We start from the raw sequence: 14319 nt of genomic DNA on the forward strand, positions 1-14319 counted from the left end.
GCTTATTCAGGGATGGCGTCTTGGAGGAGATGGGCTTTCAATAAGGCTTTGAAGGAGGGATGAGTAATTGTCTGTCGGATTTGAGGAGGGAGGGCGTTCCAGGCCGGAGGCAGGATGTGGGCAAGGGGTCGGCAACGAGATGTACAATGATCTTGTCTAGTGAGAAAGTTGGCATTAGAGGAGCGAATTGTGCAGACTGGGTTGTAGTAGGAGAGTAATGAGGTGAGGTAGAAGAGGACAAAGTGAGTCTCTTTGCCTCTCAAGCCCAAAAGGACGCTTGGGTTACATCCATTTCTTGCACTACCTCTCCCTATAACATTTATTCGCTTATCATCAGTGGTATTTCTTGAGCGCTTACTGTGTGCAGAGCACTGTACTGTTCGGGGCAGTAAAACACAACACTATTTTAGACACAGAGCCTGCCCACAGTGAGCTTACAATCTGGAGGATGAGCTTTAAGGTCCAGGGCTACTGATGTAAAAAGGTTCCTGGCTTTTTCCAACAGGATCCAACTCAGTGTTTGTTCTTTCTTGTTCAGGCTCCTGGGGTGCTGTGTTGCAATCACTTAACGTCTCCGCTGTTTAGCTCCATTTTTTTCTCCGATGACAGCCAACTTCAGAATACTCGGGAGAGTAGAATACAGATGTGTTAGTCAACCCAATCCCTGCCCACCAGAAGCTTACATTCTAGAGACCTGTACTCTTCATTTATTTTAGTGTCTTTTTCATTTGCTGGTAAGATTCTTGAAGACACAGATCTTGTCTATGGCACACTTCTGAGTGTTTTTTTATTATTATTATTATTACTCTATTTGCTAAGTGCTTATTATGTGTCAAGCACTATGCTAAGCGCTGGTGTAGGTCACTCTTTATTACTGTATTGTACTTTCCCAAGCCCTTAGTATGGTGCTCCGCACACAGTAAATGCTTAATGAATACAATTGAATGAATACAAGTTAATCAGGTTAGACACAGTCCCTCTCTCCTGGGAGGGCTCCCAGTTTAAGTAGGAGGGAGAAGAGGCATTGAGTCCCTATTTGGCAGAGGAAGAAACTGAGGCACTGAGAAGTGACTTACCCAAGATAATAATGATGGCATTTGTTAAACGCTTACCATGTGCAAAGCACTGTTGTAAGCACTGGGGAGGATAATAATAATAATAATGTTGGTATTTGTTAAGCGCTTACTATGTGCAGAGCACTGTTCTAAGCGCTGGGGTAGACACGGGAATCAGGTTGTCCCACGTGGGGCTCACAGTCTTAATCCCCATTTTACAGATGAGGTAACTGAGGCGCAGAGAAGTTAAGTGACTTGCCCACAGTCACACAGCTGACATGTGGCCGAGCTGGGATTCGAACCCATAATACAAGGTGATCAAGTTTGTCCCACATGGGGCTCACAGTCTTAATCCCCATTTTACAGATGAGGTAACAGAGGCCCAGAGAAGTGAAGTGACTTGCCCAAAGTCACTCAGCTGACAAGCGGTGGAGCAGGGATTTGAACCCATGACCTCTGACTCCCCAGCCCATGCTCTTTCCAGTGAACCATGCTGTAGAGAGAGACTACTCAATAACTATTTATTAGGATATATATGTCAGTCAATCGTATTTATTGAGCGCTTACTGTGTGCAGAGCACTGTACTAAGCTCTTGGGAGAGTATAATACAATAATAAACAGACATATATATAGTCCCCACCCACAATGAGCTTACAGTCTAGAGACAGGGAGACAGGCATTAATATAAATAACCAGGGTTAGAAGGTCTTGGGTCAGGGATCAGCAACTTTTTTTGTTCAGAAGGAACAAACTAAATGAAACCTTTAAGCAACTGGAGGACAAAGAGAAGCAGCCTGGCATAGTGAATAGAGCATGGGCCTAAGAACCAGAAGGACCCGGGTTCTAATCCCAGTTCCGCCACTTCTCTGTTGGGTGACCTTGGGCAAGTAACTTCACTTCTCTGGGCCTCCGTTATCTCATCTGTAAAATGGGGATTAAGTCTGTGAGCCCCGTATGGGACATAGACTACGTAGACTGTGTCCAACCTGATTAGCTTGTATCTAGTACAGCACTTAGTACAGTATGTGGTACACAGTAAGTGCTTAGCAAATACTATTTTAAAAAAACGCCCAATTTAAACACATTGTGGAAGTGTAATTAGCCTATTCTCCTTATGATTTGGAGAAGCAGCGTGGCTCAGTGGAAAGAGCGCGGGCTTGGGAGTCAGAGGTCATGAGTTCGAATCCCAGCTCCACCGCTAGTCAGCTGTGTGACCTTGGGCAAGTCATTTAACTTCTCTGTGCCTCAGTTACCTCATCTGTCAAATGGGGATTAAAACCATGAGTCCCATGTGGGACAAACTGATCACCTTGTATCCCCCAGCGCTTAGAACAGTGCTTTGCACATAGTAAGCGCTTAACAAATACCACAATTTTATTTATTTCATAAGGTTAACATTGCTATTACACGGTCCAATTCTAATTGGATTTAGAGAGGGGGAGAGAGAGATAAAAGAGGGAGAGAAGGACAAGGAAAGGAAGGTAGAGAGTGAGAGAGAGAGAGAAAAAAATTAATTTCTGGTTATTTTCATTAGGGAAGTGGGGAAGGTGGTTGGAAGAGTTGTTACCATCTCATTCGTACAGTCGGTCAATCATTGGTATTTACTGAGGGCTTACTATGTGCAGAGCGCTGTACTAAGCGCTTGGGAGAGTATAGTACAAAGCGTGGCTCAGTGGAAAGAGCACGGGCTTTGGAGTCAGAGGTCATGGGTTCGAATCCCGGCTCGGCCACTTGTCAGCTGTGTGACTTTGGGCAAGTCACTTAACTTCTCTGTGCCTCAGTTACCTCATCTGTAAAATGGGGATTAAGACTGTGAGCCCCACGTGGGACAACCTGATTCCCCTGTGACTACCCCAGCGCTTAGAACAGTGCTCGGCACATAGTAAGCGCTTAACAAATACCAACATTATTATAATTAGCAGATATGTTCCCTGGTCATAATGAGGTTACTGTGTACCTTCCTCTTGGGCCGCCATCACCAGTTGACTCAGCTGCTCCAGCCCGGCACCAGTAGGAGCTGAGACTCCCTCTCCCCAGCCTGTGGGGCCTGTGATCAGAGACTGTAGGGGGTGAGTTGCCCCCTCCCCTGCCCAGCTCGGGCATGGGGGAAGGCTTGGCCTAGCGGATAGAGCCCGGGCCTGGGAGTCAGAAGGTCGTGGGTTCTACCCCTGGCTCTGCCGCTTGTCTGCCGTGTGACCTCGGTCACTTCTCTGGGCCTCAATTCCCTCATCTGGAAAAGAGGGATCGAGACTGTGGGGCAGGGACTGGGCCCAACCCGCTTTGCTTGTATCCATCCCGGTGCTTAGTAAAGTCCCTGGCATAGAGTAACCACTTAACAAATACCACAGTTATTATTAGTAGTATTGTTAAGGGTGAGGGGGATGCTTGTTGCTGGGAAAGGGGTTGGGACATCCCCACACGCACTGGAATCGGAGGGGAGAGAGCAGCTCCATCTCTCCCTAGCAAGCAGTAAGAATGATGGGGACATCACCATTCCCTGGGTCAGGTGGGGCCACATCCTGCTGGTATAATAATAATAATGTTGGTATTGAAGCGCTTACTATGTGCAGAGCACTGTTTTAGGCGGTGGGGTAGCTATAGGGTCATCAGGTTGTCCCACATGAGGCTCGCAGTCTTCATCCCCATTTTACAGATGAGGGAACTGAGGCACAGAGAAGTGAAGGGACTTGCCCAGAGTCACACCGCTGACAAGTGGCAGAGCGGGGATTCGAACCCATGGCCTCTGACTCCCAAGCCTGGGCTCTTTCCACTGAGCCACACTGCATGAGGAACTAAGCTGCCATCTTGGTTCCACCTTGGCTCCTTTCTGGCTCAAAGGCATAGGGTGGGCCAACCACTTCCTGCCCCCAAACCTATAGGGAATGAAGTTAATGGCCCTCTCCCTAGAGGAGCTGCTCGAGAATCAATGTTAACCTTATTTTGGCTCACTTTGGTTCCCAGAAGAGCCAGCTATGGCTCATGAGTAGCCAGCCCTTGGCCATGGATCTTTCTCCCGAGAGCTGGGTCCAAAAGGCGGATACTTTTGACCCAACCCTTTCCTTGTAAAACTGAAAGAAGGTCTTTAGTTTCCAAATGGCCCCCATCTTCTTTTCAATCCATCTCCACGTGGCCTCACCTACTCTTCCTTAAGGATTGGGTTCTCCTCCTCTCAGTGGTTTGTCTTTTTTGGATTTTTTTAATGGAATTTAAGTGCTTACTATACACCTGGCACTGTACTAAGCACTGGGGTAGATATTATCTGATCAAGTTGGACACATTCCATATCCCACATGGGGCTGACAGTTTTAATTCCCATTTTACAGGTGAGGGACAGAGAAGTGAAGTGACTTACCCCAGGTCACACAGCAGACAAGTGGGAGAGCCCGGATTAAAACCAGATCTTTTTGACTCCCTGGCCCATGCTTTTTCCACTAGGCCATGCTGCTTCTCTGTTGACTTCCAGGACTTTAAGCAAACAAGTGAGACTCCTGCCTGGAGGCCTCTGAGACTGTGGGCTTCCCCCAAACAAACACCCTCCCTCCTCAGTATCCCCATCCCCAGCCTGAGCTACCTAAAACACTCTTCATGGCTTGTTGAATTCTAATTGGTAAGGACTGAGAAATCACCTCCCTTTCTGTGTGGGTTGGAGGAACCATAAATGGATTTGGACGGTGCAATCCATAGTCGACAAGGAATTAAAACTATTGCTAATCAGCTGAACCAACTCTGGTAACATTAAACGATAAGCCAGCTGACCTGCCTATGGGTCAAAGTCAACTCATTAAATCTCTCTTTCAGTTACCATTTGGATAAAGGATATATATGTATATGAATGAAGAGAGCTGAAAGTAGAGATAATCAATAAAGGTTTTTAAAGAGGCCAAGGAAGTTCAGTTAAGAGCCCTGGAGTAGTCTCTGATTCTATTCCATGCATTGCCACTTTTTATTGGGCAACTCATTTAACCTTTTTGTATTTTTGTTATCCCCATGATAATAATCAGACAATCCATGTGCCATCATCCCTTCCACGTACCGTCCCTCCTAAAGATCCGTGGTGAACACTTGAGATAAAACATACACTGGACATAGAGGGATTGTCAGATTTCACTAACGATCTCAGTTGGTCTCTAGATCTACAGAGATGGTATCTTTATCTCCACCTCGGATCTCTCTCCCTCCCTCCAAGCTCACATCTCCTCCTGCCTTCAGGGCATCTCCACTTGGATGTCCTCCTGCCATCTAAAACTCAACATGTCCAACACTGAGCTCCTTCTCTTTCCTCCCAAACCTGTCCTCTCCCTGACTTTCCCGTCGCTGTGGACGGCACTACCGTCCTTCCCGTCTCACAAGCCCACAACCTTGGTGTCATCCTCGACTCCGCTCTGTCATTCACCCCACACATCCGATCTGTCACCCGAACCTGTCGGTCTCACCTTCACAACATCGCCAAGATCTGCCCTTTCCTCTCCATCCAAACCGCTACCATGTTAGTACAATCACTCATCCCATCCCGTCTAGATTATTGCATCATCATCCTTTCAGATGTCCCAACCTCCGGTCTCTCGCCACTTCGGTTTATAGTTCACTCTGCTGCCTGGATTATACTTCTACAGAAACACTCTGGGCATGTCACCCCCCCTCCTCAAAAATCGCCAGTCGTTGCCTATCAACCTCTGTATCGGGCAAAAACTCCTCACTCTTGGCTTCAAAGCTCTCCATCCCTTTGTCCCCTCCTACCTCACCTCCCTTCTCTCCTTCTACAGCCAAGTCCGCACGCTCCGCTCCTCTGCCGCCCACCTCCTCACTGTCCCCCCTTCTCACCTGTCCCGCCATCGACCCCTGGCCCATGTCCTACCTCTGGCCTGGAATGCCCTCCCTCCTCACATCCGCCAAACTCACTCTCTTTCCCCTTTCAAAGCCTCCTCCAGGAGGCCTTCCCAGACTAAGCCCCCCTTTTCCTCAGCTTCCCCTCCCCATCGCCCAAACTCGCTCCCTTTGCTCTACCTTCCTACAGCACTTGTGTATCTATGTACATATTTATAATTCTATTTATATTAATGATGTGTCTACATCTCTAATTCTATTTATATTGATGCTACTGATGCCTGTTTACTTGTTTTGATGCCTGTCTCCCCGCTTCTAGACCGTGAGCCCGTGATGGGCAGGGATTGTCCCTCTTTGTTGCTAAATTGTACTTTCCAAGTGCTTAGTACAGGTTACGTGTCCTGAACGTTTCCGTCCCTCGGTCTCGCCTATCCCGCCGTCGACCCCCGGGCCACGTCCTCCCGCGGTCCCGGAACGCCCTTCCTCCTCACCTCCGCCAGGCTAATTCTCTTTCCCTCTTCAAAACCCTACTTAAAACTCACCTCCTCCAAGAGGCCTTCCCAGACTGAGCTCCCCTTCTCCGTCTACTCCCTCTACCGCCCTCCCTTCACCTCTCCGCAGCTTAACCCTCTTTTCCCCCCATCTCCCTCTGCTCCTCCCCCTCTCCCTTCCCAACCCCTCGGCACCGTACTCGTCCGCTCGACTGTATATATTTACATCACCCTGTTTATTTTGTTAATGAGATGTACATCGCCTCGATTCCATTTAGTCGCCATCGGTTTTTACGAGACGTTCTTCCCCTCGACTCTATTTACTGCCATCGTTCTCGTCCGTCCGTCTCCCCCGATCAGACCGTAAGCCCTTCAAACGGCGGGGACCGTCTCTATCTGTTGCCGACTTGTTCATTCCAAGCGCTCAGTACAGTGCTCTGCACATAGTAAGCGCTCAATAAATACTATTGAATGAATGAATGAATGGAGAGACGACCCGGGCAGCAGACTGAAGTATGGACTGGAGTGGGGAGAGGCAGGAGGTTGGGGGGTCACACAGGAGGCTATTGCAGAAATCTAGGCGGGATAGGATGAGTTACTGTATAAACGTGATAGCGGTTGGGAGGGGGAGGAAAGGGCAGATTTTAGCGATGCTACGAAGGTGGGACTGACCGGATTTAGTGATGGATTGAATATCTTTTTTTCACCCCTCCTTCAGCCCCACAGCACTTACGGACATACCTGTTGTTTATTTATTTAGATTCAAGTTTGCTTCCCCCTCCAGACCGTAACCTTGTTGTCAGTAGGGTACATAGCCAGAGTTGTTATATTGTACTCTCCCGAATGCTTAGGACAGGGCTCTGAGCGTATTAAGTAGCGTGGCTTAGTGGAAAAAAACATGGGCTTGAGAGTCAGAGGTCATGGGTTCTAGTCCCAGCTCTGCCGCTTGTCAGCTGTGTGATCTCGGGCAAGTCACTTAACTTCTCTGGGCCTCAGTTACCTCATCTGTAAAATGGGGACGAAGACTGTGAGCCCTATGTGGGACAACCTGATTACCTCGTATTTACCCCAGGGCTTAGAACAGTGCTTGGAACATAGTGCTTAACAAATACCAACATTATTACTAAGCACGCGATACTACAGTGTTGTGCATACCGTGAGCATGCAATAAACACGAACGATTGATTGAATCGGGCCAAAGCCAGTGTTTCTATAATAATAATAATTATGGTCACTGTTAAGCGTTCACTATGTGCCAGGCACTGTACTAAGCACTGGGGGGGATACAAGCAAACGGGTTGGACGCAGTCCCTGTCCCTCATAGGGCCCACAGTATGAATCCCCATTTTTACAGACGAGGTAACGGAGGCACAGAGAAGTGAAGGCTGCACCACCGACAAGTGGTGGAGTCAGAATTAGAACTCATGACCTTCTGAATCCAGGCTCATGCTTTATCCACTACACCATGCTGGCTCACCCACAACATACAAATTACCATCAAAATTTATCTGTTCAGCTACAGCCTGGCCCTAAGTCTAGGAAATCAGGGCTGCCTCTTAGAAGCTGCTTGGCACAGGGCATAGACCAAAGGCTTGGGAGTCAGAAGGATCTGGTTGGTTCTAATCCCAGTTCCACCACTTGTCTGCTGTGTGACCTTGGGCCAGCCACTTCACTCCACTGGGCCTCCGTTACCTCATCTGTAAAAGGGGGATTAAAACTGTGAGCCCTACATGGGATATGGACTGTATCCAACCTGATTCGCTAGTATCTACCCCAAAACGTAGTACAGTCTCCTGCAGAAATGCTCTGGGCATGTCACTCCTCTCCTGAAAAACTTCCAATGGTTGCCTATCAACCTCCGCACGAAACAAAAACTTCTCACTCTAGGCTTCAAGACTCTCCATCACCTTGCCCCCTCCTACCTCTCCTCCCTTCTCTCTTCCTACCGCCCACCCCGCACCCTCCACTCCTCTGCCGCCCACCTCCTCGCCGTCCCCCGTTCTCGCCCATCCCGCCGTCGACCCCTGGGCCGCCTCCTCCTGCTGTCCTGGAATGCCCTCCTTCCTCACCTCCGCCAAACTAACTCTCTTCCCCTCGTCAAAGCCCTACTTAGAGCTCACCTCCTCCAAGAGGCCTTCCTAGACTGAGCTTCCCCTTTTTCCTCTGTTCCCTCTGCTCCCTCTCTGCCCCCCCTTCACCTCCCCTCAGCTAACCCTCCCTTTCCCCCCTTTCCCTCTGCTCCTCCCCTTCTCCCTTCCCCTCAGCACTGTGCTCATTTGCTCATTTGCATATATCTTAATTACCCTATTTATTTTGTTAATGAAGTAAACATCCCCTTGATTCTATTTATTGCTATAGTTTTTGTCTGTCCGTCTCCCCCGATTAGACTGTAAGCCCGTCATTGGGCAGGGATTGTCTCTGTATGTTGCCGAATTGTACATTCCAAGCGCTCAGTACAGTGCTATGCACATAGTAAGCACTCAATAAATACTATTGAATGAATGAATACAGTACCTGGCACACTGTAAGTGCTTAACAAATACCATTTAAAAAAAAAAGAAAGGGAAGGTCAGACTGAGGTAGTCTCCCTTGAAAGACTGGAACTTTGGCCAGGCAACAATTTTTCATTGACCAAGCATTTATCCTCTGATAGTAATAATAATGATGGTATTTATTAAGTGCTTATTGCGTGCCAGGCCCTGTACTAAGCATTGGGGTGGATACAAGCAAATCAGGTTGGACATAGTCCCTGTCCCACGTGGGACTCACAGTCTTAACCTCCATTTTCCAAATGAGGTAACTGAGGCCCAGAGAAGTGAAGGGACTTGCTCCAGGTCACAGAGCAGACAAGTGAGCGTGGCATAGTGGAAAGAGCCCAGGCTTGGGAGTCAGAGGTCGTGGGTTCTAATTCCAGCTCTGCCACTTGCCTGCTGTGTGACTTTGGGCAAGTCGCTTCACTTCTCTGGGCCTCAGTCACCTCATCTGTAAAAATGGGGATTAAGAAATGTGAGCCCCACGTGGGACAATCTGATTAGCCTGAATCTACCCCAGCACTTAGAACGGTGTTCTGCACATAGAAAGCACTTAACAAACACTGTATTATTATTAAGTGGCAAAGATAGGATTAGAACCCATGACTTTCTGACTCCCAGGGCTGTGCTCTGCCCCCTACACTGGGGACTTGGCAAAATTCCAATGCAATGTGGTGGAGGAGCAGGGTGATTGATGCTTGAGAGAGCAGAGGCGGCGGGAGGAAGGAGGAAGGACACTGGTATCTCCTGCAGCATACTGCCCATCACCGCTGCTGACAGTCACAGGCAATTAATAATAATAATGTTGGTATTTGTTAAGCGCTTACTATGTGCCGAGCACTGTTCTAAGCGCTGGGGTAGATACAGGCTCATCAGGTTGTCCCACGTGAGGCTCACAGTTAATCCCCATTTGACAGACGAGGTAACTGAGGCACAGAGAAGTTAAGTGACTTGCCCACAGTCACACAGCTGACAAGTGGCAGAGCAGGGATTTGAACTCATGACCTCTGACTCCCAAGCCCGTGCTCTTTCCACTGAGCCACGCTGCTTCAGTGCCCGGTGAGTCTGCCTCTGCTGATTCAGCACAGGCTTGATCCCCCATTTTACAGATGAGGTAACTGAGGCACAGAGAAGTGACTTTCCCAAGGTCACACAGCAGACAAGCGGCGGAGCTGGGATTGGAACCCAAATACTAAGCTAGACTTTTAAAGGGCGAAAAGAAAAATCTCAAATTGGGCATATCACAACCTTGTCAGAAAACTGCCCATCACCTAAACTGGCATACGCGGGACGCGTTACAAATGAAGGCTGAAGGCAATGTTTAGTCCCATCTGCTATTATTCTTAGCAGTGTAAAAATGTCCTATCTCATTTCAGTAGGAATAGTCCCGTTTTTTCACCTCATCCAATTTTTCGAGAGACGCGTATGGTCTAAATACTTTCTGCCCATTTTATCCAGATCCATTTGCTTGTGCGAGGGGGGGAGCGGGACGCGTCGAGGAATAGTATGGCCCGGTGGGAAGAGCACGGGGCAGGGGGTCAGAAGAACTGGGTTCCACTCCCGGCTCCACCACCCGTCTGCCGTGTGAGCCGGGGCGAGTTGCCTAGCTTCTCTGTTGCCTCAGTTTCCTCCCCTGAAAAATGGGGATTAAATCCTACTCCCTCCCACTCTGACCGTGAGGCCCAGGTGGGATAGGGACTGGATGCAATTTATCTTGTATCCTGATTATAATAATAATAATGTTGGTATTTGTTAAGCGCTTACTATGTGCAGAGCACTGTTCTAAGTGCCAGGGTAATCAGGTTGTCCCACGTGGGGCTCACCGTCTTCATCCCCATTTTACAGATGAGGTAACTGAGGCACAGAGAAGTGACTTGCCCACAGTCACACAGTTGATTATCTGCTATCATTCTGATATCGGATTATCCACCCTAACACTTAGAACGTAGTGAATTTCGTTCATTCATTCTTTCAGTCGTTTATCCTGAGCGCTTACTGTGTGCAGCGCACTGTACTAATGCTTAACAAGCCCCATAATTGTTCAATAATTTTTCATTATCATCACTATCCCCTTAATAGACCGCATTTTTTCTAAATTGGTTTAAGGCTTCCCCTATCGGTTTTAGTTCTGGATAAGCCTTACGTCTTGGCACATTGGCACAAAAATGTTTCAGTGTGCACTTCAGATTATTAAGAATAAATCTAACCACATCCACGGCGCGACTCTACCATCCGTACTGAAAAAGCGATTATTCAGCAACCTCTGCTGGTGAATGTCAGAAACACCCAGATCTGGAGATGGAAACACGATAGGGAAGAATACACTCGGGTTAATCCATCTATCCATCCCTGGTATTTACTGAGCGCTTACTATGTGCAGAGTATATAATAGAGTTGGCAGTCACTTTCCCTGCCCACAAGGAGCTTACAGTCTAGAGGATGCAAGGAGTGTTCTGGCAAATTACTGATTCTCTAATTATTAACACGGATGGCTCTCACAAGCGGAAGGCATGAGATGAAAATGTACATTCATTGAAAACGCACCTTCGAAACTGTGGCTCTTCCCCTCTAGACTGCAAGCTCGCCGCGGGCAGAGAATCTATGTTGTACCCTCCCAAGTGCTTAGTACAGTGTTCTGCACACAGTAAGCGCTCAATAAATACAGTTGACTGACTGACCCTTCCGAGCACTTAGTACAGCTTTGTCAACCCACTCAGCTCCCAACAGATACGACTGAGTGTTTGTGAAATTTAGAAAAACACAAAAACAAATATACCAAGCATGTGTATAGGTCATTTTAAAAACCACCAAAAAGTGTAAGAAATGTTTTGATGCCTTTTGGCACAGGTTAAAAATCGCTCCCATCGGGAAACACTAGAAGTATGGATCGAGACTTTGATTTACCCTTTTGGAAGGCAGGCAGTGCGCCTTTGTGTCTTTAAAAAATATTAGTGAAGCATAGTTACATTTCGCCGGCTCCCCAGGCCATCAATCTTACGGACATCTTACAGACTGATGTAGAGCCATTAATGGGAAATATTGATAAAACTATGAACCTGAGGTGACTTTCAGTTGGAGGCGAGAAACAGCAGGGGAGGAAGTTGGGGCACATCAGTAATGTGGGCGTGAGGTAATGTCTCTCTTCCTAACCACTTAATGCTGTGTGCACACAAGCCAAAAGCTGTAACGCAAACCACTGCCAAAGCCATGTAACAAGTCACTTAAAAGGATTCACACAAAACCTTCCTTCGCATACAAATTCCTCAATCTCGCTTATTTTGCCACTGACCCCTTGCCCAAATCCTGCATATCCGACTGCCCACCACTCTCCACCTTCAAAGCCGCATTAAAATCGCATTTTCCCCAAGAAGCTTCCACGACTGAGTCTCATTTCCCCTATTCCCTCTCCATTCTGCGTCGCCCTTGCCCTTCAATTTGCACCTTTGATTCATCCCAATTTCAGCCCCTATGGATGTTATGTACATATCCGTAATTTATTCACTTGGGTCTGTCTCCGCTAGACTGTAAGCTCACTGTGGGCAAGGAACATGTCTTTACTGTACTGTCCCAATCATTCAGTACCGTGTTCTGCACATAGTAAGTGCTCAATAAATATGAATGGTTTATTACACCTCTCATAGTATGCTTACCTCCGAATACGAGGGAGGTTGGACAGCATCAGCATCTTCCTTTCAAGCAATGGAGATGTTTCAGAAAAATCATAATCATTATGGTACTTATTTACTATGTGCCAAGCACTGTTATAAATACTGGGGTAGATACAAGTCATTCAGATTGGACAGAGTCCCTGCCCTCATGGGGCTCAAACACTCTTAAAACCCGTTTTCCAGATGAGGTAACTGGCAAATCAACTTCTCTGGGCCTAAGGTCACACGGCAGACACATGGTGTAGCCAGAAATAGAACCCAGATCCTTCTGATGCATTCATTCAATCGTATTTACTGAGCGCTTACTGGGGGCAGAGCACTGTACTCAGCGTTCGGAAAGTACAATTCAAATTGTGCTCTATTGTGCAAATTGTGCTCTCCACCCGCCCTCAGCCAATGCTTCATAGTTTTAACGCTGCCCCGCCAAAAGAAACACACGGAAATAACCATTATCCAATATCGGGGGGAGCAACAAGGACTAGTGGAAAAAGCTTGGGCCCGGGAGTCCGAAGCCCTGGGTTCTAATCCCCGTTCTGCCACTTACCAGCTGTGTGATCTTGGGCAAGTCACTTCACTTCTCTGTGCCTCAATTATGTCCTCTGTAAAATGGGGGTCCAATACCTGTTCCCCTCTCCTATTTAGATTGTGAGCCCTGTGGGGGACAGGGCTGGGTGGAGCATAATACGCACTTAAATATCACAATTAGCATTATCCTCGCCTCTTTCGCCCTTTTTAACCGTCTTATGGCCTCTCTCAGCTCTCCCAAACCCATGACTTCTTTGTACAGTTTAAATTCTTGTGGGGAAGGATTATATCTCCTTATTCTGTACTTCCCAGGCATCTAATATAGTGCACCACCCTGCAGGCACTCGGTAATAATTGTGCTGTTTGTTAAGTGCTTACTATCTGCCCAGTGCTGTGCAAAGCATAAGCAGGTTGGACCTCATCCCTGTCCCGCACGGACTTACTATTACTTTCTTCCTAGCTTCCGCTCCCTCTCATCGGTGAGCGATGTGGCGGGAGAAGCGTAGCTGCAGAAGTGGCCTGTCAAATCAACCGATTTGGAATTTCTCGAGCACTTACTGCGTGCGGAGGGCTGCGCTGAGCGCCCGGGAGGGGACGACGTGACGGCTGGGAGACACGTCCGCTGCCTTCGAGGAGCTTAGTCTACAGGGGGAGACAGACTTTGAAAATAAACGACAGATCTGTACGCACGTGCTGGGGGGCTGAGGACGGGGTGAATAAAGGGTGCAGATCCAAGTGCCAGGGTGGGAAGAGTAGGGAGCCGGGAGGGGGAAGCTGGCGGTCCAAGCCTAGCGGTCACCTGTCCCCCCACGACACGGCTCCAATGTGGCCCATTTGGCTGTGACATCCCCCCTACCGAAACCTTAGGGGGTGGGTGACAGGAGTGCAACCGGGACCCCTCGGGGGGTTGTTTATATTAATGTCTGCCTCCGACTCACCTATGATAGGCAGCAGCGGCCTAGGAGAGAGTCGAGGGTGGAGACTCAACTTGACGGAGGGTGAACCACTTCCAGATTTTGACCGAGAAAATCCCTGGATCCACTTACCAGAACGACTGCAGATGGAGGTGGGGCTTTCTGGGAGAGATGCGTCCGGGGCGTCGCTGTGGGTCGGAGACGACTCGATGGCAATAAGACAAGACTCCCTGTCTGGACCGTAAGCTCATTATGGGCAGGGGATGCATCTGTTTATTGTTGTGTTGTACTCACCTAAGCGCTTAGTACA

The 14319-nt window shown here is 48.2% G+C and overlaps 1 long non-coding RNA gene across 1 annotated transcript; it reads right to left on the bottom strand.

Moving 5' to 3' along the window:
- Positions 1-305: 305 nt before the first annotated feature.
- On the bottom strand, positions 306-14093 carry LOC114809112. The gene is made up of 2 exons (XR_003756870.1): positions 13654-14093; positions 306-623 (listed from the first exon to the last, which is right to left on the bottom strand). It is a non-coding gene; the product is annotated as an uncharacterized LOC114809112 (long non-coding RNA).
- Between the last annotated feature and the right edge of the window lie 226 nt (positions 14094-14319).

This window comes from Ornithorhynchus anatinus, chromosome 2 (genome assembly GCF_004115215.2).
Source record: "Ornithorhynchus anatinus isolate Pmale09 chromosome 2, mOrnAna1.pri.v4, whole genome shotgun sequence".
NCBI lineage: Eukaryota > Metazoa > Chordata > Mammalia > Monotremata > Ornithorhynchidae > Ornithorhynchus > Ornithorhynchus anatinus.